Source organism: Gymnoscopelus braueri (genome assembly GCF_963280865.1).
Source record: "Gymnoscopelus braueri genome assembly, chromosome: 24".
Classification (NCBI taxonomy): Eukaryota; Metazoa; Chordata; class Actinopteri; order Myctophiformes; family Myctophidae; genus Gymnoscopelus; species Gymnoscopelus braueri.
The window spans coordinates 2,988,789-3,015,192 of NC_137626.1; the positions used below are offsets into that span (position 1 = coordinate 2,988,789).

The 26,404-nt window shown below is 42.6% G+C and overlaps 1 protein-coding gene and 1 long non-coding RNA gene across 6 annotated transcripts in view; one reads left to right on the top strand and one right to left on the bottom strand.

Annotated features, from left to right (window-relative positions):
• LOC308080326 (uncharacterized protein) overlaps positions 1–26,404 on the top strand; it is a 64,684-nt gene that overhangs the window by 17,369 nt on the left and 20,911 nt on the right. For 4 of the 5 annotated variants that reach the window (XM_080422134.1, XM_080422135.1, XM_080422136.1 and 1 more), the window contains one exon: positions 6,690–6,746. The exons of the other annotated variant lie outside the window; for it this stretch is intronic. The gene's annotated coding sequence lies outside the window, so the exon portion shown is untranslated. The remainder of the gene's footprint in view (positions 1–6,689; positions 6,747–26,404) is intronic. 5 annotated transcript variants of the gene reach the window in all.
• On the bottom strand, positions 20,382–24,850 carry LOC308080330. Its single transcript, XR_013932693.1, has 4 exons — positions 24,274–24,850; positions 22,245–22,413; positions 21,885–22,043; positions 20,382–21,719 (listed from the first exon to the last, which is right to left on the bottom strand). It is a non-coding gene; the product is annotated as an uncharacterized lncRNA (long non-coding RNA).

Genomic DNA, 26,404 nt, shown 5'->3' on the forward strand with positions numbered 1-26,404 from the left:
CTGTAGAATGGAGGTGGTGTTGCCGTGCGGCCCAGTGGCCAATAAGGCGTTTACCTACTTATGTCTATGGTGCATTCCCACATAGACATAAAAAGGTAGACGCTAAGACGCCACATTGGATTCTGGGGCTGTATGTCCCCGCGAGCTCATAAGAGGGGAGCTCATAAGAGGCAGATCAGAATCAGAATCAGAATCAGAATCAGTTTTATTGTCACATCACAGGTTTACAAGGTAAAAAAGTGGGTGAAATTCGTTTTTGTACATCGTTCCCATCGCAACGTTAGTTTCCATAGAAAGAAGAGGGGGGGGGGAGAAGAAGAGGGGGTGGGGGGCAAGTGGGAAGGAGATCAAAACAAGAGAGCAACAGAAGGCCAGACAAGTTATCTACATATTTACAAAGTACCTGAGATAATAAAAAACTAAAAAAAAACTAACTAAGGTGCCTGAGCATAGCAGCAATGTATGTATACTGTGCATGTTATACTTATACTGTGCATGATATACATATGGACGTTAAGGTGCTTAGAGGAAAAGAGCACAATAAAAAGACAAAAAAAAAAGTCAGTGCGTTATACATGGGATTAAGGTGCAAAAGGTCAGTGTGTCCACCTAGGGTGGACTGACCCTAGTATAATCCGCAAGTAGCTCCATGAGGGAGTGCAACAAAAAGTCATTTGTACCTGGTGTAGTCCACAGGTGTGTCCGAGGGGGAGCTAAGTCCAAGTCATTGTCCCTGGTATAATCCACAGGTGTGTTCAGGAAGAGCCAGAAAAGTTTTTGCACCTCCTGCTGTCAGGCTGCTGAACAAGGCCTATGCCTCATCAGGCTTATGCCCCATTCAGCATTCTGACAGCAGCCGGATTAAAACTGCACCAGTACCTGGTGGTGGAACTCTTGATACTGCGGTAGAGCCCCTTGCCCGGTCGCGGTCGTTGTAGGGGTTTGAACAGTCTGTGACTTGGGTGGTGCTTGTCCTTGATGATGCGCTTGGCTTTGACCACGCACCGCTTTTTGTACAGTTCCTGGAGCGCTGGGAGCTCGATTCCCATTATCCGCTCTGCCGATCGCACTACTCGCTGTAGGCTGATCTTTTCTCGGGCAGTGCAGTTCCCGTACCAGGCCGTGACACAGCCTGTTAGGATGCCTTCAACAGAACTGTTGTAATACAGCCTGAGGATGCGATGTCCTACTCCGAGCTTCTTCAGGCGCTGAGCCTTTTTTCTCACGTGTGTGGTGTGCGTCTCCCATTTGAGGTCCTCCTCGATGTGTACTCCGAGGAACTTGAACTCGCTGACCCTTTCCACTGCAGCACCGTCGATGAGGATGGGCGCATGGTCTCTCCGCGGCCTCCTGAAGTCCACGATCAGTTCTTTGGTCTTGTCAACGTTAAGAGAGAGGTTGTTCTCCCGGCACCAGAGTGCCAGTGAGTTGATCTCCTCTCTATAGTCAGACTCGTCGTTGTTGACGATTCGGACTATCACTGTCGTGTCGTCCACGTACTTTATGATGGTGTTGGAGACATGTGTGGCTATGCAGTCATGCGTGTACAGGGAGTAGAGGAGAGGGCTCAGCACGCATCCCTGGGGTGCTCCGGTGTTGAGGGTCAGGGGGTCGGATGTGATGCTGCCCATTCTCACCACCTGATGTCGGTTGGACAAGAAGTCCTGTATCCAGTCGCACATGCTTGGGTGTAGCCCTAGGTCTCTGAGCTTTTTGTCAAGTATTGCTGGGACAATGGTGTTGAATGCTGAGCTGTAGTCCACGAACAGCATACGTACATATTTGTCCTTCAGCAGCTTGTTGTCCATGTGCGAGAGGACGGTGGGGAGAGCCATGGCAATAGCGTCGTCGGTGGATCTGTTTTTGCGGTATGCATACTGCCACGGATCCAGCGAGGCAGGTAGCGTGGAGCTGATGTATTCCCTCACCAGTTTCTCGAAGCACTTGCTGACGATCGGGGTGAGAGCGACAGGTCTCCAGTCGTTCAGGCATGTCACTTTGGCCTTTTTGGGATGGGCACAATGGTTGACATTTTGAACCCTGCAGGGACCACAGCCTGGGAGAGGGAGAGGTTAAAGATGTCAGCGAAGACACCCGCCAGCTGGTCTGCACATACCTTAAGGACCCGGCCTGGAATCCCATCAGGTCCGGCTGCCTTGTGGATGTTGACCCGTGCGAAGGCTGTACGCACTTCTCTCTCCGAGATGGTTAGAGGGTTCTCCTCTGCTGGTGCTGCTGATGGCCCCGCTTGGCTGCCACGGTTGGGGCTGATCTCAAACCGGCCGTAGAAAGTGTTCAGTTCGTTGGGGAGGGAGGCAGGCGGGTTCACCTCGCTTCTGGTTCTTGTTTTGCAGTCTGTCAAGGTGTGTACCGCCTGCCATGTGCTCCTGATGTCGCCATTGCTGAGTTTGTCTTGCATCTTTTTTTGTGTGGGCCTTTTTCGCCTTCCTGATGGCGCTGTTTAGGGCCGCGCGCGTCGTGTTGCGCGTTTCCACGTCGCCAGATTTGAAACCAGCATCCCGTTCATGCAGATGTGCACGTACTCCGCTGTCCATCCATGGTTTCTGATTGGGATAGATCCGAACTGTCTTTTTTGGGACTATGTCATCTATGCACTTACTGATAAAGCCAGTGACTGAGTCTGAGAGTTCGTTAAGCAGCAGCTTAGAACTCGGCAGAACTCCACTGCAAGAAGAGACATGGTTAGTCTGTGTGCAGCTTGGGATGAAATTGGTTCAGATGAAGTGCTTGTGTTATTGTCTTTAGTTGTGTCTCAATTTTGCTAATTGAGGCTTGCTTCACCACATCGCCAAACTGCACACAAATTACAGAGTGGCAACACGGCAAAAATTGTGCAAAAACGTTATCTTCGAGGGATTTTTGTTATTTTACTTTATTTATTTATTTGATGTATTAACCATTATGTTATAGGCTACTGCTCTGTGACTTTGATGTTATAATTGCTTTCAACTGTCTTGGAGTGTTATTTGTTAACTGTACTGTATGCTTTCAGTGCCATTAGAATATGGAACAGAGACTGTCAATGATGGTAAATTACTGTCTTTCAAATGTGATGGATATGGACGTTTTTTGGTCCAAAAATTTAACAATAATTACCACAATTAAATAAATAAAATTGACAATGATATAAACAAAAATACATAATAATTTAATAGTAGAGAGACCGCCTGCTTCAATAGACATACTGTACATGCATTAGAAGGCTCGGCTAACCCTTCCCAATATGGCGGCCATGGTGACACATCACTCCAATGAACTGCAGCGGCCAATGAAGTATCTGCGTTTTTATATCTGTGCATTTCCATATCGGATCCAATGAGCTGTAACGTCACAATATGGCCGCCATCGCACACACTACATCTCCCAGAATGCCTCACCACTCTCACAGGTGTAGATGCTTAAGAGAACACATGACTAGAAGGAGCTTGACAAACACAACATTCAGGAAAGGACATTGATGAACAAGAGCAGCTCAAATGTATGTAGAACACACTCCTAACCACTTACTGTAAACCCCTATACTTAGTTGACTGCAGTCCCCCATGGATCTACTACCAAATATCTTTGCTGAAAATAGCTGATCTACAAACTCATAACACATTCCAATGTGACTCGCTGAGAGATTGTAGATTGTGTTTTTGGCAGAATGTTGGTCTATTATGACATGACCAGAATAGGGATGCTGGGGTTAATGTGGTTAAAATGGGAACAAAACTGTCTTTATGTGTTGAACACCAGTTGCTCCATGTGGGTTTGGGAGTCACTTATTAGTGTGAAGTCCTGAAAAAAGTTCAGTCAAATCTAATCAATCTAATCGTCTTTTAATCATCCACACTTACATTAAGCTGATCTGCTATGGGAATGTAGCACCTGTCTACCACACACACACGCACAGACAGACAGACAGACAGACAGACAGACAGACAGACAGTGTGTGGCTCAAAACTCCTGTTTGTGGGCATTGTTGGACTAATTGTGTGAAACTACTGTAAGACTCAGGCTTCAGTTTCAGTACTATAGAGTTTATTTTCTTCATTTATCCAAAGCACAAATTACACCATTGCTGATGGTCAGTCTTTCCCACACAACAGTTCAAATGCAACATTGAAGCTACCAGAAAGCCTATCTTGGGTGAGCGTCACAAAACCTAACATCCGGATTTGATTGGCCAACAAATGTTGCATAAAATGTCACAAACTTGACATGTGGGTTTGATTGGCCAAGATATTTGCGCGACATAGTGCTATGATCGGCGCTACTCGATTTTGCCCTCTGGTGGTTATTGAAATGCTTGTATATAGGGCTCGTTTAGTAGCATTATGGAGGTTATTTAAACCATTGTATATAGAGCTCGTTGTGAGCTTGTAGATCGTCTTTTTTGGTTTGCTTATTGTTACGGTCTCAAACTTTTAACTGAAGTAATTTAGATTTGAGGACTTCTGAGTATTTTGGATGTGTATTACTTTCACTCCACGACAAAAACACATTTTGTACTTTTGACTTCACTACATTTCTAGGAAGGGAAAAAGTTCATTATGAATTAACCACTTAAGCCCTGTTTCAAATAATGAAAATAGAAGACATGTTGTGAGCTTGTAGATCGGCTGAAGTACAAGTTTTACCTCACTTTCATAAAAGCTTAAATGTGAATTAATAGCAGCATATTGTATTGTCTCCTTTTTAAATATGAATAAGAACTTTAATATCAACTTAACTGTTCCAGCCTGGGGGCTGGGTGGTTGGTGCAGTGCTAAAATATATAGGCACTGGCCTATAAAAGCTTGTAGATTTGCTAAGTTTTAAACTGAAGTGTTTACTCAAAGACATTCCTGGTTATGTAGGAATGCAGGTACCAAAGGCACTCAAGTCTAATTGTGATGGACACAAAAGAATAGCTACAACATGTGGCAAGAAACTAAGTACATGTACTCAGACATGTACTCAATTAGACCCGTTCGGGTCTATTTTGGACAAAACTACATAGGTCGGACTAACATATACTGTAGGCTCATTTTCCTACTTATATTGATCTCAAATAACTGGCCATGGGGTCTATTTGCAGAATTGCCCCTGTTGTCCAGTTTCCCCATCTGTCCCCAGCAGCCCTCATAGCATAGAGCAGAGACCATAAGCTACTTACTCTATTTGTTGAAGTCAAAAGTGATTTGTTTTTTCATGAATGTGTTATTAGCTGTCATTACACACACATCCATGCCTTGGTTGTCCCACACAAGCCACCGTGGTCTGCTAAACAGATGTTATGCTGTTATGTGTATTGCCAAGTCCCGGAAAAGACGCGCTGTGATTGGCCAGTACAGTCACTTTGATTGGCAGTTGTGCCGAACACTCACCCTAAAACATGATTTACAAGACTGCTCGTGTGGGACGACCAAGGCATGGATGTGTGTGTAATGACAACTAATAACACATTCATGAAAAAACAAATCTCAAATAGCTTAAGTAGCAATAAGCTCCTGCTCTATGATATGAGGGCTGCTGAGGACAGATGGGGAAACTGGACGACAGGGGCAATTCTGCAAATAGACCCCATGGACAGTTATTTGGGATCAATATAAGTAGGAAAAGTAGCCTATATGTTACTTGTCCTTTAAGTGCATGTCACCTATTAGTCTTGCCTGGTCTTGTTTTGATTCAGTACACAGTACAGTGGTGAGATGCTTATACAGTACAAACTGATGAGGCAGGTGTCAACAAGACATCCTAAATTGTCTTGATGACCTACAACATGATTAGATATTCACACACAAATGATAAGACCTAAAATTACTGTCTCCATCCGTCAGTATCAGCAACAGGAACAATTTTGTACTTTATACTTCTACTTCTATATCAGATTCATTCTTTTAATGGAAACCCCCCTTCCCTCATGTGACCTCTGAAACCATGCTGCATTGATGCCTGTGTACAGCCAGGTTTTATTCACAATATGTAGGACACTGATTTAATGAATGCAGCAGTACTATCATTTAAAATTACATTGGCACAGACACTATGGAACATTAGGAGTCCACTGGTAGGGCTAGGTCTGTGTATCTGGTAATATTATTGTCCGCTCATTATTATTGTCTGTGGCAAATAACATTTGACAAAAATGTCCATCACAAGCCGGCATGGTGATGAACCCAGTAGAGTGTGCTACAGTATGTTCTGTAATAAATCATAAACCACTCAGTCATGTAAAACAATAAAATAGCAACAACAGAATCACACTATGACACAGGATGTAGAACATCCATGACTATTGCAACGTATACATCCCATGTTCATTACTCACATTAAAACATGAATGTCTTCACTGTGTCTTGACTGTGTTTGACTCCACTATGTTTTATCCACAACACACTGGATGTAGGAGATACAGTATAGATACCAGTATAGAGTTTCTATTGTTCTGTGTTTAATCCTCTATTAAACTGTTCTTTGCCATTCTTGACAGCAGTGGATGTAATTACTTAAATCAATACGGATCATCTGGAGTCACTTACTCTTATAATTGGACTGTATAATTTCCATTATATAGTACTGACAGTGATTCGATGAATTAAATTGATTGGATATGTGCATCGTCACAAGATCACTTCTAACAACTGTGTCTGGACTTATGGGTCAACATCTATATAATAGTGATTTGTTGTCTTTGCTTTCAGTGATGGACAGATAGAAACACCAGGTAACAACAGATGTTACTGAAGGTCATTCCATTGGTGAGTCATAAGAAGTGTCAGAGCTGTCTGTTTGACAGATACACATATAGACACATATTACTTCATTAAGTGAACAAAACAGCATCTCCTCCCCAGGACTGAAACACCATTTCACACAACCTTCTTTACGGGGCCAGGCTGCCAGCATGGCTCCGTTTTGATATTGGCATTATTTTTCTTCTTCTTCTTCTTCTGCCACTTTTCACAGTTCAGGCTGAACCGTGCATACGCTTTTTACGAAACTCGGCCATATGATAGATGATCATGAAAAACTATCATAGTCCAGTACCTGGCCTGTAGACCTGTTTGCAATTTGGTGTTGGGGGAATTTCTCACCTGAACTGAGTCAGTGGGTCCCTAGACATGAAAAATCACGGAGGTGCTTGTCCGCCAGAGTGGCACGAATGGCGCAATGGCCAAATAAAAAATGGCCGCCATCGACTATGATGAAAATCAAACTTTTTTGTTTTTGAGTGTTTAAACACATGTAATACCTCCATTTAGACTAATTGTGGTGTGTGGAATTCATTTCTGATATTGTTATGACCATTTTGGGTGATTTTGACCTTGAAAGGTCATGGTCAAGGTCATTTTGTTATTCTGAAGACCTTGGCCATAACCTGGCCATTGTTAGGAGTAAAAACAGGTGCAATAAGTCTTATCCAACTAATTCTGACATTTAGAATTCCTTTCTGGTATTGTTTGACCATTAAGGATCATCTTGTCATTGAAATATCAATATCAATATCATTATTCAATAACTTGATTCTTTTTTTAACACTTTTATTGTACTTTTTCCCTTTTTTTTCCAACAAAAGACATGAACATGAAACATTTTCCAATTCTAAATATCCCCCTTTGACTTTTATTTGAATTGGGTGCTTTAATTAGAAAATAAGACATGAAAATAAAAGTGATATACAAATAAAATCAAAAGACAAAATCAAATGTATTTTTTTCTCATACAGTGCAGCATATATGTGTGCATGCAGGTTAGTGTGATGGGTTTTTACATGAAGGTTTTTCCTGTTTTCCATGGCAGAATATAATGCACGGAACTCCAGCAGCACGCAGCCACATCGCCGAGTGTCACACTTGCCTGCACACTTGCATACTGTGAGCAGACTCGGTGGTAAGGGCTTCAGACATTTGGATGGCAGGAGTGTACCAAAGTGCTCCTCCCATCCATGTTCCATTGCCTCTAGTCTTGCCTCAGGTTCCTTGGCCGTCACAAGCAGGTGGCAAGCCCTATGCACCAGAAAAGCACCTCGTTTGATGTGACCTCTGATCACACTACTTGTGGGAGGGAGAGCATCAATTCCAGCACTGGCACTGGTATAGCTTTCTACCCTGAGGTCATCAAACGTCTCAGCAGCTGTACTTGACCTAGCCCCTGCCCAGACACGTACCAAGTACTTCTCTGCCAATGCTGTGTCTTGTTCTGTCAAGGTGTCTGCCTCTCCAAAGTTTGTTAAATATTGTACTGGGTCAGAAGTCATAAATGCATGTTTGGTCCCCACCTTGCTCATGCAGTCTTCTCCAGTCAGGATATGTGCCTTGATCACTGTCTTGGCTAGTGGTGCTCCAAGATGAGAGACTGCTTGATGCAGTGGAAGCATGCGCCGCTTCTCACCAGTGCCATACTGCTGCCAGATATCCTTCATCCCCAGTGCTTGGAAGTATGGGGTGTAGTACAGCAGTAATGCGAAGGTGTCTGTATCATTGGAGACTATGATAACTCTCTTGCTCTGTTTCACACGAACAGCCCACTCCACATGCACCACCAGTCTGGTATCAGCCTCCTCAATCCAGTTCAAGAGGTCTGGGATCTCTTCACCACCAGCTGCCTTTGCTGGGAGCACCTCATCTTCAGAGACTACAGAGCTGACAATGATGGTAGTATTGCGACAGGCTCGACTGCACACCATATCCCGAACTAGCAGCTGGAGATTCCGCTTGTTCTCCTCAGATGCCCAGAACTTGTCAAGTTGCTGAGGGATAGGTGTGTCTCTGTTCATGCCAATGATGTCGATTCCTGTTCTTGAGTCTGTGCGCCGCATGCGCTCCCCTTCCTTTAGAGACATCTCAATGTAGGAATCAAGTATGAGCTGGATGAACTCTGGCTCTTCACAGAGGGATAATGTTGAGCTGATGATGGCGTTGATGACAGCACCTAAAGTAGGGAATCGTGCTAGTGGCATCTGCCGTATTTTCGACATGAAGTCTACCACAACATGAGTGGCAAGAGTAGACTTTGGACTCCATTGGGTGAGGTCAAGTTCAGGCTCAATTTCACTGACAAGTTTTGACTTGTTGACATGAGCTGGAAGGTCACCTTCAAACAGGGGAGATGCTGAGAGCACATCATGAGTTAGTACCTGCCGGATGTTCATGCCCCGCTCCTTAGCAATGTCCATACTCCTATGTGCCTCGGCCATGTCTTTGGATGAGACTAACTTCTGCTCCTTCAGAGTGGTTGTTGGTGTCTTCTTCGGTTGCTCGTTGAACTGCGGTAGCTTCCGCTTTGGTATGGTTGTGCTCATTTTCTTGGTCTTCTCAACTAACCTTTCCTGTCTGTATGAGCAGTAGACACGCTCCCCATTTGTGAGACAGTTGAGCAAGCGTGGAGCGACCCCTCGGTCAACAGCTTGCTTTGTGAGCAGATTGTGCAGTGGCACAGGCACATTGACCATTATTGAGTATGGATTCTGACGCTCTAGCACAAAGTCCAGCAGCTTCGACACATTCCGGTTGAATGTAAGGCGGCGAGTGGTACTCAGTGCATGCTGGAGATGGCATTCTGTGTGTTTCATGGTGTGGTTGTTGGTGAGAAGGTTGAGGACATTGGTGATTGACCCAATCTCGTGGAACAAGAGCTCAAACTCTGCCACAGAATTTGTATTGTGTGTGGCTCCTACTACATAGTGACCTCCTGGACACTCGCTGAATGGTCTGCTCGACCTTCATATCACCTCCTACAGCGCAGAACCAGCCTGGTCGATCCTGAACAACCCACTGGCCTATAGAGAAGCGCCGGTAGAGCTCAGGATGTGTGAACTCTAGCACCTTGATTTGTTCAAGATACCATGAGCCATGACGCAGGTAGTTTATGCAGTCACATTCTGCAAAGATTGGCATGGAGTCCTCGACAGTAGCCGCATGTAGATCCCAGTTTCCTTCTCTTTCAGAGACTACAGCATTCTTGATGACGGCCACCAACTCTAGCCAAACTCCAAAGAATTTGCAGAGCTCTGACTTGGCCTCGCACTCCTTCTCAAACTCCAGAAAGTCCTGATTCAGCTTCTCCAATTGTCCAATCAGGGCCTCAACACAAGAAACACAAGAAAAAAGTAAAACATTATCTAAAACTACTAAGAAAGAACACTAGAAACACATCAGGAATACAGAACAGACACAGATCATGACATTAATTCCTACATAGTCTTATTTGCTAAATTCAACACCCAATTATAAAAGTTAAAGGGTGATGTTTAGAATTACTTTTCTCATGTATGTCTTTTGCTGTAAATAAAACAAATTATTATGAAAAAAAATACAATAAAAGGGACAGTAAAGTACAAAATCGTAATTTAATTATTGAAAAATGACATTGACATTGATATTTCAATGACAAGATGATCCTTAATGGTCAAAACAATATCAGAAATGAATTCTAAATGTCAGAATTAGTTGGATAAGACTCATTGCACCTGTTTTTACTCCTAACAATGGCCAGGTTATGGCCAAGGTCTTCAGAATAACAAAATGACCATGACCTTTCAAGGTCAAAATCACCCAAAATGGTCATAACAATATCAGAAATGAATTCCACACACCACAATTAGTCTAAATGGAGGTATTACATGTGTTTAAACTCGTGGAACTCAAAAACAAAAAAGTTTGATTTTCATCATAGTCGATGGCGGCCATTTTTGATTTGGCCATTGCGCCATTCGTGCCACTCTGGCGGACAAGCACCTCCGTGATGTCAGGTGAGAAATTCCCCCAACACCAAATTGCAAACAGGTCTACAGGCCAGGTACAGGATCATCAAGAAATAAATCTCACAATCTTTCGTCAAAAGGTGGCGCTATAGCACTCAATTGAAATGCCAACTTTGAACAGGTACAACTCATGCCCTGTTTGACCTACGGCCATACAACTTTGATACACACATGCGTCTACTCATGATGAACAACTTTCACACTCTGACTTTTGACCTCTGACCTTTAGATCTCCCACCATTTTGAATTATATGAAAAACAGTTAAAACCTATGTCCTCCTGGGATTTTTGTAGCCTGGTAAACCCTCCCTCCGGAAATCTCATTTCCATTTGATTCCAGGAGTGAGTCTGGCATGATCGCCCATTCTGCAATAGTGGCTGTGGGCTCACTCCTGGAATCAAATGGAAATTAGATTTCCGGAGGGAGGGTTTACCAGGCTAGGATTTTTTAGTAATCTGCACGAAACCTTTTACACATGAACTTTGGACCTATGCCGACAAAACGTTGGGAGCGGATTTTTTCTAAGTGAAAGAAATGAAGCTTTAATGAGCCAATGAATATTGCAGTTTTATGACAATTATTCATCTGCCCCTAACACATACATGCAGACTCACATTTCTTTGAAACAAAAAAATGTAGAGGGTCATTCCAAATATCACTGAAATCAATCTTACTCCAATTGGTCAAACGGGGCGCTATAGCAATTTTTTTTAAATGCAAACTTTAAACAGGCAAAAGTCATGCCTCGTTTGGCCGACAGCCATTAGACCTGCTTACACATGTGCCTTGACTCATGAGGAACACATCTATCACGTTGACCAGTAAGCACTAGCCTGGTGAACCCTCCCTCCGGAAATCTCATTTCCATTTGATTTCAGGAAGGAGTCTGGCCTGAAGGCTTGTCTGGGCGTTTCTAGCCCGTACACCAAATGGACGAGCCTATCAGCGTCGTCGCACATCGTTCTGTGACTGACAGCGACAGTTGGCCAATCAGGTGGCGAGTCCGAGTGAGCCCGAATGGGACCGAGTGCAGCCGACAAAAATGGAACGATCCGCCATTGTTTCTGTGGCCAGTTACACTTTTTACTTTCAGTTTTTAAAACGCTCTCAAACTTCTTTTTTGAGGCACAGAATTTAGTTTTAAGATATCGTTTGGATAGAATTTAGTTGTTTAACTTCATATATGTGGTCAATTAATCATGACGGAGCCTATTTAAAAATAAAAATGTAGAGAACCGTCAGGGGCGGGCAGTGACACGCATGTATCCGAATAAGGCAACCTATTTTGGGCATGGCCGTCTCAAAAGTCCCGTTGCGTCACATTAGTCTGGAGAACTGCTGATTGGCTGAAGGGGAATAACGATCATTGGCTGAAGGGGTTGTCAGTCAACGGTATTACTCCCGCCCAACTCCAGCCCACAGCCAATATTGCAGAATGGGCGATCAGGCCAGACTCACTCCTGAAATCAAATGGAAATGAGATTTCCGGAGGGAGGGTTCACCAGGCTAAGTAAGCACCACCCTTAGATTGTCCGCAATCTTGAGCAGTTTGAAAAACACTTAAACCCAGGATTTTTCAGCTATTTGCGTGAAACTGTATCATCGGTGTGATCTCTTTTTTCACAGTTTCTGTCTGTTGGTCCAATGGCTTCTCGCTTAAGCGCGTGTCTTACAACCTCAAAGTCGCCGGTTCAAGTCTCACTTGATGCAGACTTCATTTAAGTTGCATTGCACACAACATGATTGTGTCAATTAATGCATAATGCAATTGTTAAAGATAACCAGAAATGCTTATTTGAGAGTGTTTTTTCAATGTGACATACTTCATTCTGAAAATAGCCGATCTACAATCTCACAACTTTTCAGATAGCAACGTTTTGTGACGTTGTAGATCGGCTACTTTCACTAGTTTTCGTTCCGAGGAGACAAAAAAGGTCTTTATTAGTAATTGCTAAATGGTTTGTGAACCAGTGATCTAGAGTAGTTCAGGACACAGAGGCTTGGTTCATAATGGACGGAAAGACATATATATCAACAGACACTACCAGGGCTATCATATCTCTAGCTAAATGAGAAGAAAGGCAGCCTATGAGTCCGGAGGTCACTGGTTCGATCCCTGTCCCCGACGATGTGTTGAGGTGATCATGATTTGGCATTCATAGGCTTACGCATAGTATTTCTTGAGGTTAGGGGTAGCCATAGTTTTACTGAGGTTAGGGTTAGTGAGGTTTAAAATGCTTGTGTTAATTGCATGGTTTTCTTTCTCTCAAGTTCAGTCTTCTATGTTTCTATGGCTTATTGTGCATATTACTTATCATTGCTTCTTTCTTTTTTCTTTCTGCATTCACTGGCCCCGTATTATTGCTGCTTGCAGCATATTTTTGTAATTGAGTTTTTGTTATTTGATGTGGTTAATGTGCACCATCTAGTGGAATCATTGTAAAACTACACCACCTGATGATTCTCTGCTGTAGTTTTAAACTGATTCATCCTCTCAGAAGTGGACTGACCACTAGGTGAAGAACATGTTAATACAGACTGGATGTAGTAAATAAAGCACTTATTCCCAGTAGGATATAGAGTTTAAATTATTCCAAGTTGTTAAGGTTCTTTGTTAAATTGTTAAACCGTTCTGTCCTTCATGACAGCAGTGGATTTAGAAACTTCAATCAATCAAGATCATCTGCATTCACCTACAGTCACTGTATATATGTAACTGATATATAGGATGTGCATGTGACAACAATTATAGGCCTACTATTTACAATTGAAGCATTTAACATAGTGACACGTGTTTATTGAACTCTAATGAATAATAAACAGGTAAATAATTACAATAATAGAGTGCAGAGATAACCATGCATGGCCTCAAAGAGACTAGGATACCACGTCAACAATGAACCTAGCGTCTGTCTAAATAACATACTATCCAAATCACATTCTGTACATTTGTGGTATAAGAATAAAAAAAAGAAAATCTAAGAATACAAATCTAAACAAAACAATAGTTTTAGTGACCAAGATATGTCTGCAAAGTAGCCATATCTTGGTCAATCGTTTGCATTCATCGAAAGAAAAGGTGTCAAGGAGAGGTATAGGGAGAGTGAAGTGCTAGGAGGTGAGGTGAAGTCTGAAGAGGGGAGTCTTCAGAGAACGGCAGAAGATTGGGAGTGAGTCAGCAGTTCTGACTGCAACGGGGAGTTTATAACAAAGTTTGGGAGCCAGGGTGGAGTAGAGTCTAGGACGTGTGGAGTGTTGTCCAGAGTGTTTTAGGTAATGGAGAAGAGTCTCGGACGTGTGGAACGTTGTTCAGGGTGTTTTAGGTAGAATAGTCTAGGACGTGTGGGGCGTTGTCCCGGGTGTTTTAGGTAATGGAGAATAGTCTAGGACGTGTGGGGCGTTGTCACGGGTGTTTTAGGGAAGACTTGTACAACATTCTTGTGTTAGCTGATCTAAATGAGTGGGATGGGTTATAGGGTTGGATCAGGCTTTGAAGGTATGGGGGTGCCATGCCTTTAGTCGCTTTGTAGGCCAACATCAGTTGTACTCTGTGCAGGCAGCAACTGGGAGCCAATGGAGCGAGTGGGAAAGGGGGAAATGTGATCATTTTGGCTGGTGAAAGACCAGGCATGCTGTGCCATTCTGAAGCATATGGAGGCGCTTCAGTGAGCATGCTGGGAGGCCAGTCAGGAGAGAGTTCAATTATTCAAGATGGAGTTTGTAGTACTTGACAAATTCCATCACACATCCAACACAAAAAAAGATAAATAAAAAAGAAAGATGAATTCGACCGAATATTATGTTTAAAAGCAGCTCAGATTCTGTATTCTTATTTCCAGTGACATTGCTGACACACACGCATATTGAAATGATTGTGATATATTTAAAAAACAATCAGCTTCCATTTAAAAATAAATGCTGTTTAGCTGAATTCAAATCACTGTGTCCATTCATTGTTTAACGGGATATTTCACTTTCAAAAAAACTTTCGGTCATTTTATTGTCTACTCAGGCTTTTGTGAGCCCCCCAGACCGTTTTTAAGTCACTTGATTCAGTATTTAGATATTAGATATTCATTTTATCAGACACGCCCCCTTCCTATACAAACCCATTATAACTTCAAACTCCATTTTAACCATGATAGATTCATCAAAAACTCCCGTCCTTGGTTCTGGTGACTCACCCTGCCCTCCTAATACGCGAGGGGGCCGTGTTTTTTTAATTACTTTTTTCGTTTATTTAATTTAAATGTTTTATTGTATTTAATTGTTTTATTGTATCTAAAAATAAATCCACGCAAGACCACTTTGGTAGAGGTTTGGGATGTGGGCCGTGATGTCTTCATTGACTTAGATTGAATCAAAGTCACTCTTTTAGCACATAAATGAACGCAAACAAAGTTGATTCAGACAATATAGAGCATCACCAAACCCAGTACTGTTTTTTTTTTTAATTAAAAGATAAACTTCCTGTTGATTTTGCCATGTTTATTAGGAAGAAAACCTTCTTCATAGTTTGCTACATTTCGTGATCTAAATTCAAATATGAGTATACTAAGGCACCAATACTTGTTTCAGGTGTTAGGTACATATATTTATGACATTGATTCATGTTGATTTTTGAACTGTTTGGTTGCTACTATATATGTCTATGAAATTAACTCAAGGACCCCAACGGAAACAAGTCCGCAAGGACATTTTTGGCCGGACCTTTTAGACAAAAGCATTATAAATGTAACTGTGTTGTTTTACATTCTTTTGCCTAATAAAAATTTCAATCAATCAATCAAAATAGTAAAATCAACAGGAAGTTAACATTTTTATTTAAAAAAAAAATAGTACTGAGTTTGGTGATGTTCTATATTGTCTGACGTACGCATTGTCTTGCGTACATTTATGTGCTAAAAGAGTGACTTTGACAGCTGTTTCAGCGTAAAATGTAAGTCAATGAGGAGCATATTTTGAATTATCAATTTCTAATCACTGGAGCAATTATTTCTAAATTTTCCCACCTTTGGAGTTACATCATGGCAAGGTACCTCTACCAAAGTGGTCTAGTCCTTTAACTTATTTAACAATCATACCCTTCAATATACATGAACTGTTAAACCAAAATACAAAATCATAAAATAAAGCAGTTATTAATAAAAAATATATTAAAACTTGGCTCCCACATGCCGGCAGCTTAATTGTACTCTGGAGACAATTACAAAAATATATATAACACATGGAGCCAAAGTATTTGTTCTCTGTTGCTTGATTTACCGTTTACCTACTTACGCTGGGAGCCAAGCATTGGCTGCACCTAAGACCTTGACAGAGGTAAGAAAGCACTGCCTCATTCAGCTTTTTGGAGGAGGAAAACCTTTGTGATGGGCCGGTCGAGCGTATTGGTTTTGGTCTTGATACAGACCTGACATACCAGCCCAAACTTGTCTGGGATTGTCCGGATGATCCTTCTCATGACCCAGGTGTTGCGTGGTGCTGAGTCGTAGACGATCAACACAACGTCTCCAGTGGCGAAGTTGCGAGATGGACGGGAACACTTGTGGCGCTCTTGCAGCTGTGGAAGATATTCTCTTGTCCATCGCTTCCAGAATAATTATGTCTGTCATATGCTGGATCTGTGTCCAGCTCCTGCGTGCATACAGATCCTGTCTATCTAACAGACCTGGTGGTAGAGGCCACTTGGTCTTGAGGAGCAAGAGGTGATTCGTCGTAAGTGCTTCCACATCATTTGGATTGCCAGACATCTTGGTTATAGGCCGACTGTTGATAATGCCCTCTGCCTCACAAAGCAGGGTGTGTAGACCCTCCTCATCAAGGACCTGATCAGTCTCTCTCAGAATCCTCCGTGGTGGGAGCCAGTGGGATGATTAAACATCCACTGGATGGCATTCTGATGTAGGGTGTGCTCGATCTTGAAACTATTCCACTCTTCAACGGCTCTCTTAATCTCACTCAGCTGCATGTATAAAGGAGTCGCTATCCCGTGAAGATGCTATCTCTAAGTTAGGCCGTGTTGTGACCCACCAAAAAGTGCCTAGAAAATGAATTTCGTTCCCACGACTTGGGTCTACTTTTTCAATGCATTTTTGCATAGACAATACCCTTGTGGACTTTGGGTTAAAATACCTCCGCACAAAATCCTGCAGTATTTTTTCACAAGCCAGAAATGTATATAAAAGTGAATAACCAAAAAACGAAAATCTTGTGCTGCTGTTTTTGCTTGTAAAATGTTTTATATTGTTTTTGGCAACAAAAAATCTTTCTCAAATGTCATAAATATATGTACCTAACACCTGAAACAAGTATTGGTGCCTTAGTATACTCATATTTGAATTTAGATCACGAAATGTAGCAAAGTTAAAGAAAACGCTTCTACTGAAGTGATTGGAACCCAGCACAAGGGAACATACACATTTAGCTAAAAGCTTATGTTTTATACATAAGAAATGTCCCAACCTACTGTGTAATGAAAGCTAGAAAAAGAAGCAGCACACCTTGGCCCAAAATGGCTGAAAATCAATCAAAATGCTACCATGACCCCCTAAATTCGAAGAATACCATAAATGGACAAGACTAAAATAAATGCACTAAAGGTCAGAATTATTACAACATAATGGTATAAAACATTTATTAAAGTAGCACAGTGTGTCACAGCATCTGTCATATGTACATCAACTCCGCCCCCCCCCCCTCCAAAAACACACAAAATATGAGAATACCAAAACAAATGCATCACAATAAAACAATTTCACTTCGGCGCAACAAAAAGTTATTTTTTTGGCAGTGCAAGTCATTCTTTTGGCAGTGCATTTAAGGCTATGCTGTGAAAAAAATAAAATACAGCCATTTTAAAGTATTTTTTGGAACATGTATGCATTACATTTAAATGGGTTAAAATGACAGTGTAGCAATTCTTGAACATGTTGTTGAAAAAAATAAAAATAAATAAGGAGCACATTGTGCGTATCTTAATCATCCCTATCACTGTCATCAGAGTCATCATCGGATACAGCTCTTTCTTCTGTTTCCTTTGAAACATTTTCACAGTTCTGGCACCGACACAAATCCGTACAAGGTAGTCTTGCAGACTTACAGGAACATCTTTCAGTTACACATTTGCTAGTCTTGCAACTACAGTGGACTACCTGCAACACGCTATCAGGGGCAGGATTTGTAGTCATCCATGTCACTGTTAACTCCCCATCCTCAATGTGCCATCCATTGCCAATGGGTGAAGGGGCACACATTATACCAGTCAGACAATGTCTCATTATTGCTGCTTGGTAGTTTGCCCTTCTGCAGTGTTGGTACAGGGCGTCACTTGTTGGGGGAATGGACAGTTCTGGCAAAGCTGACGATGCCATGCAGAATGATTTGTATCTTGCATCGTTTACGTTTTTGGCCGATGACTGGCCATACAGGTGGCACACATATTTGCTAAGTGTGTTAAAGGTAGACTGGTCAAGATTGAAACTGCTGCCCAGATGTGTGAACCCAGTCAGGTATTCTTCTTTCAGACAAGCAAGAGAAAATGTCTTCCTTTTGCCCTTGCCATGAAAGGCGCTGGTCGAGTCACAACCTGAGAAGGTATGGATACCAATGAGTGCTGAACAAACACTGGTGCCAAGAGCTGCTGACACCTTAGCCACATCAATGATCCTCGTTCTGTTGCCTACACCTGTGAAAAAATACAAGCTACACTGTAAATCTCTCTGCAGACTTACAGCAATCACTGCCACGTCAGTATCAGGGCTTTTGATGACTACAGTTTGATGTCCTTGTGCAGCATGCTGTGCGTGTAAAAACACCCGAGTGTCACATTCCTCATGATCACATGTCAGTTCTTGAACAGCACTGATAGTTTGTGAACCGTCTTTAACAGTAACACAGTGACACAGTTCTCCATGTGCTATGTACAAGCTTAAGTCTGTGCCCAAAATGGTGAGGTCAGCATCTCGCCAAGCAACATAGAGGAATTCTGCCAGTGCTGCTTTGTTAGTTCCATCTGATAGAAACTTTTTCCATTGTGTAGGTGCCTTCTGATCCCGTCCATAGATTTGCACCTGTTGCGTACCGCCCCCAGCTCTACGTGACCGCTCTAGGTTTTTTATACTAATTTTGGGATACTGGTCAATGACAAAGTCTAACCGTGTACACTTGTGCTTCAGAGCTAGCTTGACCACATACTGTAGCAAGTTGTCAGCAAACTCTCCAAAGGTAGCTGGTTTTGAATGAATGGCTTGAATGACTGCCATGCCATCAAAGAGAATAGCTCCATGTGACGGAACTCCTTGAACTAAGCAGTCTCCACCTTTGTTCTCCAATAGAGTCATCAGGGCTGATTTGTCTGTTTTAGCTAGTGACCCATCAGTACTGGCTAAAGGATAGGAAACGGTTCCCAAGGAGTATGACAGAATTTCCCTCAGGTCTATCTTTCTACTTTGACCAATAATGAGTAGTCTGGAGAACAGTTTCTTGTCGGCTCGCAGAATCACATCTTTGCCTGCTGCAGATTTCTTCTTTGTCTTTGCCTGGTCGCTGAATGTCTTCAGTTTTTGTGCCTTGATGGGGGCGAATATGTCAACGGATTTTGATAACAGTCTTTGGTCCATAAAATCTTTGACAGCTTTTTCCCCCTTTTCATGTGCTGCAAGCAAATCCTTCTGGATTTCTTCAGCTGCTACCGTCCCTGAGCTAAGACAAACAATGCCATCTTGGTGTATGTCAAATGGGTTCAGCATGGAATCTAAGGTGGAACTTATTCTGGTCACAGCCTTTTCATCGGCCTGAATCCGTGTGCGGTCTAGATCTTTTCGTCTCCGTGTTTCAGGAGATTTACCAGCCATTGACTCACATTGTCTAGCTATGGCAGCTCTTTCATGTTGTGACAATATCCAGCGAGACACTGCATCCCGATTCTGTGTTATCCCTGTCCAGCCACCCTTTGTCTTGGAATCTCTGTTGCATGTTTGCTCAATAGCCTGGTCACAAGCAATTGATGCAAATCCATGGGCACTTTGACGTTGGACTGTCCACTGGCCTTTTACACTGAGGTCTTTGTGACAAGAAGGATGTGTGAGAGGCAAATTGACCATTTCCAGCCAGTATGGAGGTAAATACCTAGCATAGTTCACACGATCATAAGCAAAAAACCATGCCATCATCAAGCGCACTGTTGATAGGTGAAGCTGCCAGTCTGATTCACGTGTTGCTCTCAAAAACAGAAGGAGTATTTGCACCATGTCAATGTATGAACTCCAGAAGGCAAACGTTGGGTTTTCTGCACTACTCTTTTCCACAAAGACTGCATACTTTGAACACATTTTGTCAAATTTCTCGTTTGCACTCAAAACATCCATTGTTCTGTCTGGGAATGCATCTTTGATCTCTCTGATGACATCCATGCAATCATCTCTCTCCTCTGGTGTCACAGAGTCTAGAAATGTGCTAAATCTGGCACGTTGCAGACTCTCATACATAAGTTTGTGTGCCCTCATGCTGCGGTTGTATTGATGACCACTGATGACACCATTGATGGATCCTTGGGCAACAACTTCTGACTCAATGAGAATGTCTTGCAGTCCTGCATCACCAAACCTTTTTCCTAAAATGCCTAGGAAGGACATGCATGTATGAAACTCACCTGGTCTAATCACTACACGCTTTGTCAGGTCAGCATCTTTCCAGCGGATTTGCTGAGCTTTGGCATATATAGCTTGGTCAAAAACTAACACTACATGGTCCAGCTCTAGCTGATCAGCAACTTCAACACTTCGCTTCAGAATAGTGTTAACTGTTGACATCTCTGTCGGTGAAGCCTCAATGACCGGAAGATAATACAGAGCTGACTTTTGCAGAGTCGCATCACTTTGAAGCATTGTATGGAAACCTGTCCAGCTTGGGATTGTGCATGCTTCAGCATCTGTGTACTTCACTAAAACATATGCTAGTTCAGTTTTGGCAGCAGACACAGTGTTCAACTTGTATGTTTCCGTCTGCAATGGAACACTTTCATGGTGAAACAAGTTCTGTGGCCCGTGTCTTTTAGACTGTTGGTAGTGTTCTATAGGGAAGCTAGGAGGTGCTTTGAATGAGTAAACTGCCTTCTTTAGTGGCTGTCTGTCTGTTTTTGACACAGTTTCTGTGACAGAACTTTGCAGCATAATGCCATTAGTATGGTGAGTAGTTCCACGACCTGACAGTGTCTCCTCCCCAAAATCAATATTGTCCCACACCAGTATTGTAGGTGCCTTCTTTGAGAAGCCCTTTGGGATTTTGTCTCCGTACTCTACTAGTTGTAGTTCAGCTAGGCTAGTGTCTAAACTGACAACTGTGCTCCATGAAGCACAATGTCCTAATCTACTCAGTAGTGACAGAACATTGGATGAACCTGTTAAATGGCGAACAGTTAGACCAAGGCACAATGACTTTGGTGTCTGCTTGCGACCTTTAGAACCAAGATACACAATGTCTTGACAAATGGATAACACTTTTAGGTTCACATCATCAGGAATATCAACATAACAGGCTAGTGTTGGTTCCTCTGTTGCACCTATAATCCAGGCAATTAGATTGTATAGTTCAACTGGCACAACAGATTTGGCTTCAGACACATTGAAATCCTCTGCTGTGGGAGGCCACGGGCATGTCATACCAGGAGAGTCACATAGAAGCCTCTTCAAAAGCAATCCTGCACTATACAGTGTCCTTGTGTTCTCCTCAGTTGTATGTCCAGGTGTTGTACTAGCCATGTGTTCACTGTCACTTTCAGCTTGGCTTACCTCAGTGGACTGTGACTCGGTTGTTGTTTCTGTACCTGATGGCTGAGGTAGCCTATCTATCAGTTTATCTGCTGCCAAAGTCTCAACATAAACCAGTTCTGTGACGTTGCGCTTGGCAGGTTTGTGAAAAACAAGCTGGGGGAAATCACAGGTCAACCTCCTCTTCAATTTGTCCTGCCTGCAACAAAAAAACACAAGTATACAAATGAACCAATTTTGTTTAAACATACTCTCATAGCCTTTTTTGTTGGATAAATAAATAAAAATGAAACTTTTCAGCATGAAGATTTTGGTTTTGTTACCAAGAATGTCAAACACACACATGGTATTTGAGTTACTGTACCTGTAGTCTGAAGCATCACGATCCTCATGCTCCTTCACAGTGTTGACAAACATCGTTCGCAGCTGGTTCATCTTCAGCACGTCCTGGTTCACTATAAGCCTCTGTCGGATGACCCTCTCACAGAAGATCTTGTAGCTGTCAGTAAAGGGTGGTTCTTTTCTGAACACACACACACACACACACACACACACACACACACACACACACACACACACACACAAATACTTAACATGTGCAAAGAGTTGTGCTGTCAAGATTGTATCTAAAGACAGACAAAATGCAGACTATATGTTGTTGGTCAATGCCTTACTTTAAAAATGTGCAATGTGAGCAAATTGATAATGCAATGTAATAACTCACACTTCGTCTGTGGTTGCAGTACTTGTTGCTGTAGACCTCGTCAAGAACCTGCAGTAGTCTTTGTAACAGATCCTGTGGTAACGCACCTCAAGGGCCACACAGTCTTTGTCCTTAATATGCCGAAGGATGGTAAAGTCTTCCTTCAGCTCAGCAGCCTTCATCAACCGGCCTTTAAACAAAAAAGTACACGTTAATGATCTGTGTGTGTGTGTGTGTGTGTGTGTGTGTGTGTGTGTGTGTGTGTGTGTGTGTGTGTGTGTGTGTGTGTGTGTGTGTGTGTGTGTGTGTGTGTGTGTGTGTGTGTGTGTGTGTGTGTGTGTGTGTTGAGGGGGGGGGGGGGGCTGTAAATAACACAGTGAGGAAATAAATGTAAATGTGTCTTTTACAGATTTGTATTGCCATCATTACAAAAGACTATGTGTGGTGTTAATGTATGTATGTATTATATTTTTTTCCATGGGAAGGTAAATACATGTTAGTACTGCTAAAACCTCTCCCCTGCAGAGCCATAAAACTAAAGGGCCACTGACTGCTGGCAGCTGTGACCTGCCGACCTGAACCCCTTGCATTCCAGCCTTATCAGCAGCTATTGTTTTAGTAGGTCCTGCTCTTAGCTCTCACAAGCTATAGCAACAGACTAATCAATGCTAAGCAGTATAATATAACAGTGGTTTTCATCCCCTTACATATCAAGGTCCATTATTTATTCAGCATTTGAGCCACGGACCACCATTTGATGAGATTTAGACTGTCAGACCCACAATAATTAGAATATTTTGTTATTGTTGGATGACATTTTGTCCACAATTATATGCTGTATTGATGTTGGTACCAATAGGAGAGATAACAGGCAGACGATCAAAATAACAATCCTTCAACATTCTCTAATTGTCTATACTTCTTGTACATTAAGTAATGCAGATTTTTAACAGTAAATTTACTCTTGAAAAACCTATAACATTTTACACTGTCACGGGTTAAAGATCTATAAGGATGCATTTGGTTACCAACTCTCCATCATTTAGCTGGGGACCACCTGGAATCCCTTCAAGGACCACTGGTGGTCCCCGGACCACTGGTTGAGAACCACTGTAATATCATAATATAAATTTGCTTCATCACAAGACCTCAGCCTTTTTTGCAGAGGTGTAAAGTAACTAATTACATTTACTTAAGTACTGTAATTCAGTACACTTTTAAGGTACTTTTACTTTACTGGAGTATTTCCAATTTTCAGTACTTTTGCTTCACTCCACAACATCTCAGAGTCAATTATTGTCCTTTTTGCTTCACTACACGTATTTTAAAAAAAAATGCTAGTTGGATTAAAATTACAAAACATACATTAAACACTTTAGTACTATTTAAACTTTGGCCATTTGAAAATAGCCGATCTACAAGCTCACAACGTTGTGAGCTTGTCGATCTGCAATTTTCTAAATATTTGTATACATTTTATACCTTTGAAACCTGTGAAATGGGACATTCTGCTTATTCAGTACTTTCTACTTTTGGTACGTTAAGTACATTTTCATAGCAATACTCATACTGCATTATTGATACTTTTACTTAGTAACAAATGTGAGTACTTTTTACACCACTGCTTTTGTCTCTCTATCTGCACATATCCTTCCCAAAAAATACCACTACATGTTACATAGTCAACAGTTCCTGCCCAGTCAGGAATTCACACATAAATGTCAACATCTTTGATCTGAACAAAAGAACCAACACATTTTTTCTTTAACAAAAGGTGTGAATTACTCCCCCCAGCCTTGGACTCAAACACAGCCCATCAAATAAAAGAAGACCTCAGATGTAATAATGATAGGCCTACATATAGTCCCAAAATATATAATGTACCCATATAATCATAAGTGTGTGGGGGGGGGGGGGCAACGGGACCCCCGTGATTACATCGCGGGGGTCCAAGGACCACCAAGGGGTCCGGAGAGTCCCGCGAAATCATTGTTATCCACGTTATAAACATTAAACAACAGTTCTGCGTGTGTGTGTGTGTGTCTCTTACCTGCAGTCAACGTTTCTGCTTTTGAGAGTTGATCCTTCGTGCGTTTGCCTGCCACAGTGATGTACTTGTCCACTTTTTTACAAATAATGCATAGCGCTGGAAGGACAGGGCCAGCAGAAGCTACGGGCAAACCTGTCCTGGACCTCAGTTTCTTTCGGGGGGTTTCAGATGTGGCTCCGTCGGCGCTGATGCTGCCTGACTGACCCGTGTCTGCATCTGGAACTTCCAAAGTCTGTGTGGCGCATTTTTCAGCCGCTACAAAACGCTTTTTGTCAATAAATCGATTGTAGCACGATAGGTGAAACCCAGCGTCCTCGGGATGCTGGTCAAAAGGCACATCGACACAATGCTTATAAGTTTCTGCAACTTCTTTACTCTCACCCTGCAGAGGAAGCCACCGCTTGATGCTGTTTCTGTAGGTATCCCACCTTATCTGTGTAAAATCCCGGACGACATCTTCCCTCTGGACAGACATAGAATGCATATAGCATCGTTTAGAGTCCTTTTTACGTGATTTTGAATGATATTTTCTTTGTTTTGGTTGCTTTTCCTCGGAGTCCTCGCTGCTCGACGTTAAGGTTGCCATGGCAGTTGTTGCAGGAAATGGTGATGCGGAAGAGGCGACCCCATTGGTTGTAACGGGAATCACGTGCCAAAAACCGCACCACCCCTTTGAAAGTATTACGACGCTGCTAAGAAAATAGTACCGACTTTTAAACACTGATTATAAAAATACTGCGCCGGATCAGATGTCGGTAATTTTTTTTCTTACTTACTACCAATAGATCTTTTTTAAGAAGCAGAGATTATTTAGGGCCACTTGATGGGAACGAAACTGAACGAAAAGGACCTACACAACATGGCCTAAGTGTATTGCACAGCGTTTTAACTCGAATGGGCCGAAGTAGTCCACTCTAGTGTTGTCTGCCAGGACTCTGTCTCTTGGAAGGTCAGCCATCTGTTGTTGTCCTGAAGCTCCATGTGAGCGTCGGCAAACATGGCACTTGGAAAAGATTTTCCTTATAGCCGAATTTGCGTCAGGGATCCATTACTTTGATTTGATTGCAACTTGGAGAGCACATGGTAGCGACCACTGTGGCCCAAGTTCTCATGGATCTCCCCGAGGATCAGATTTGCGACATGAAGATTCTTGTCCAAGATTGCTGGCTGCTTTGACTCGTCAGGCATGGCTGCCCTGCTGAGTCTTCCTCCTACTCTGAGGATGCCCTCTTGGAGGACTTGATTGAGCCTGAAAAGGTTACTGCTTCTCTTTACTCCTTCACCTCATATCTTTGGAGAACGTTTTTCTTTTTACAGTAGCGAAGGATCTCCTGCTCTGCTTCTGTAAGTTTCTCCAGTGTGAGCTTACAAGAGTCTTCTCTCAAGAGACTTGCCTTGAAGCTCTTCATCTCCCTGTCTACCTCAAGCGGAGAGAAAGCAGCATTTGATTCTTTCATTTTACGCCCGAGGCTCATTAGAATGCTCTTGAGCTTAAGCATCCAAGCAACTGCCTTCCTAAGGTGAATCCAGGAAGAGAAGTACTGCAGGAACTCCAGCACAGCATCTACTTGATCTGTAACTGCAGTAGCACTGACCATGGCATTCCTTACTTCTGGGTCCTCCGTGGTTAGGTCCCCAGGGTTGTCTAAGTTCTTGGGCCATTCTTCCATTCTTCTGCCTCTGTAACAAAGCGTGGATTTTGATTAATGTATCTGCCTTGAGTCCCCTTGACGCATAGTCTGCAGGGTTCAGTGAAGTATTATTAACATATCTCCACTGACATGATTTAGAGATCTTCAAGATGGTCTCACTCAGTTTGGAACAGAAGTGCAGAATCTGCTTGTTCTATTTCTTATACATTTCGACATGGTTGTGCTGTCTGTCCAGGACCAGGACACAGACTCCTCGAGTTTCAGCTGCAGTTCCGATCTCAACATCTTGTCCATACGAGCAGCCATGGGCTTGAGTGGAGCCACTCTGGCCTTCCCCACGACAAATGCACAGTGAACCATGTTCTGAGGCTGTAGCATGTAGTTCAGTAGCATGTAGCTAACTGTCACGTAACCTTCTTCGCTCGCATCAGCAAAGTGGTGAAGCTGACTGAATACTGCATCACCAAAGTCTTAGGCGC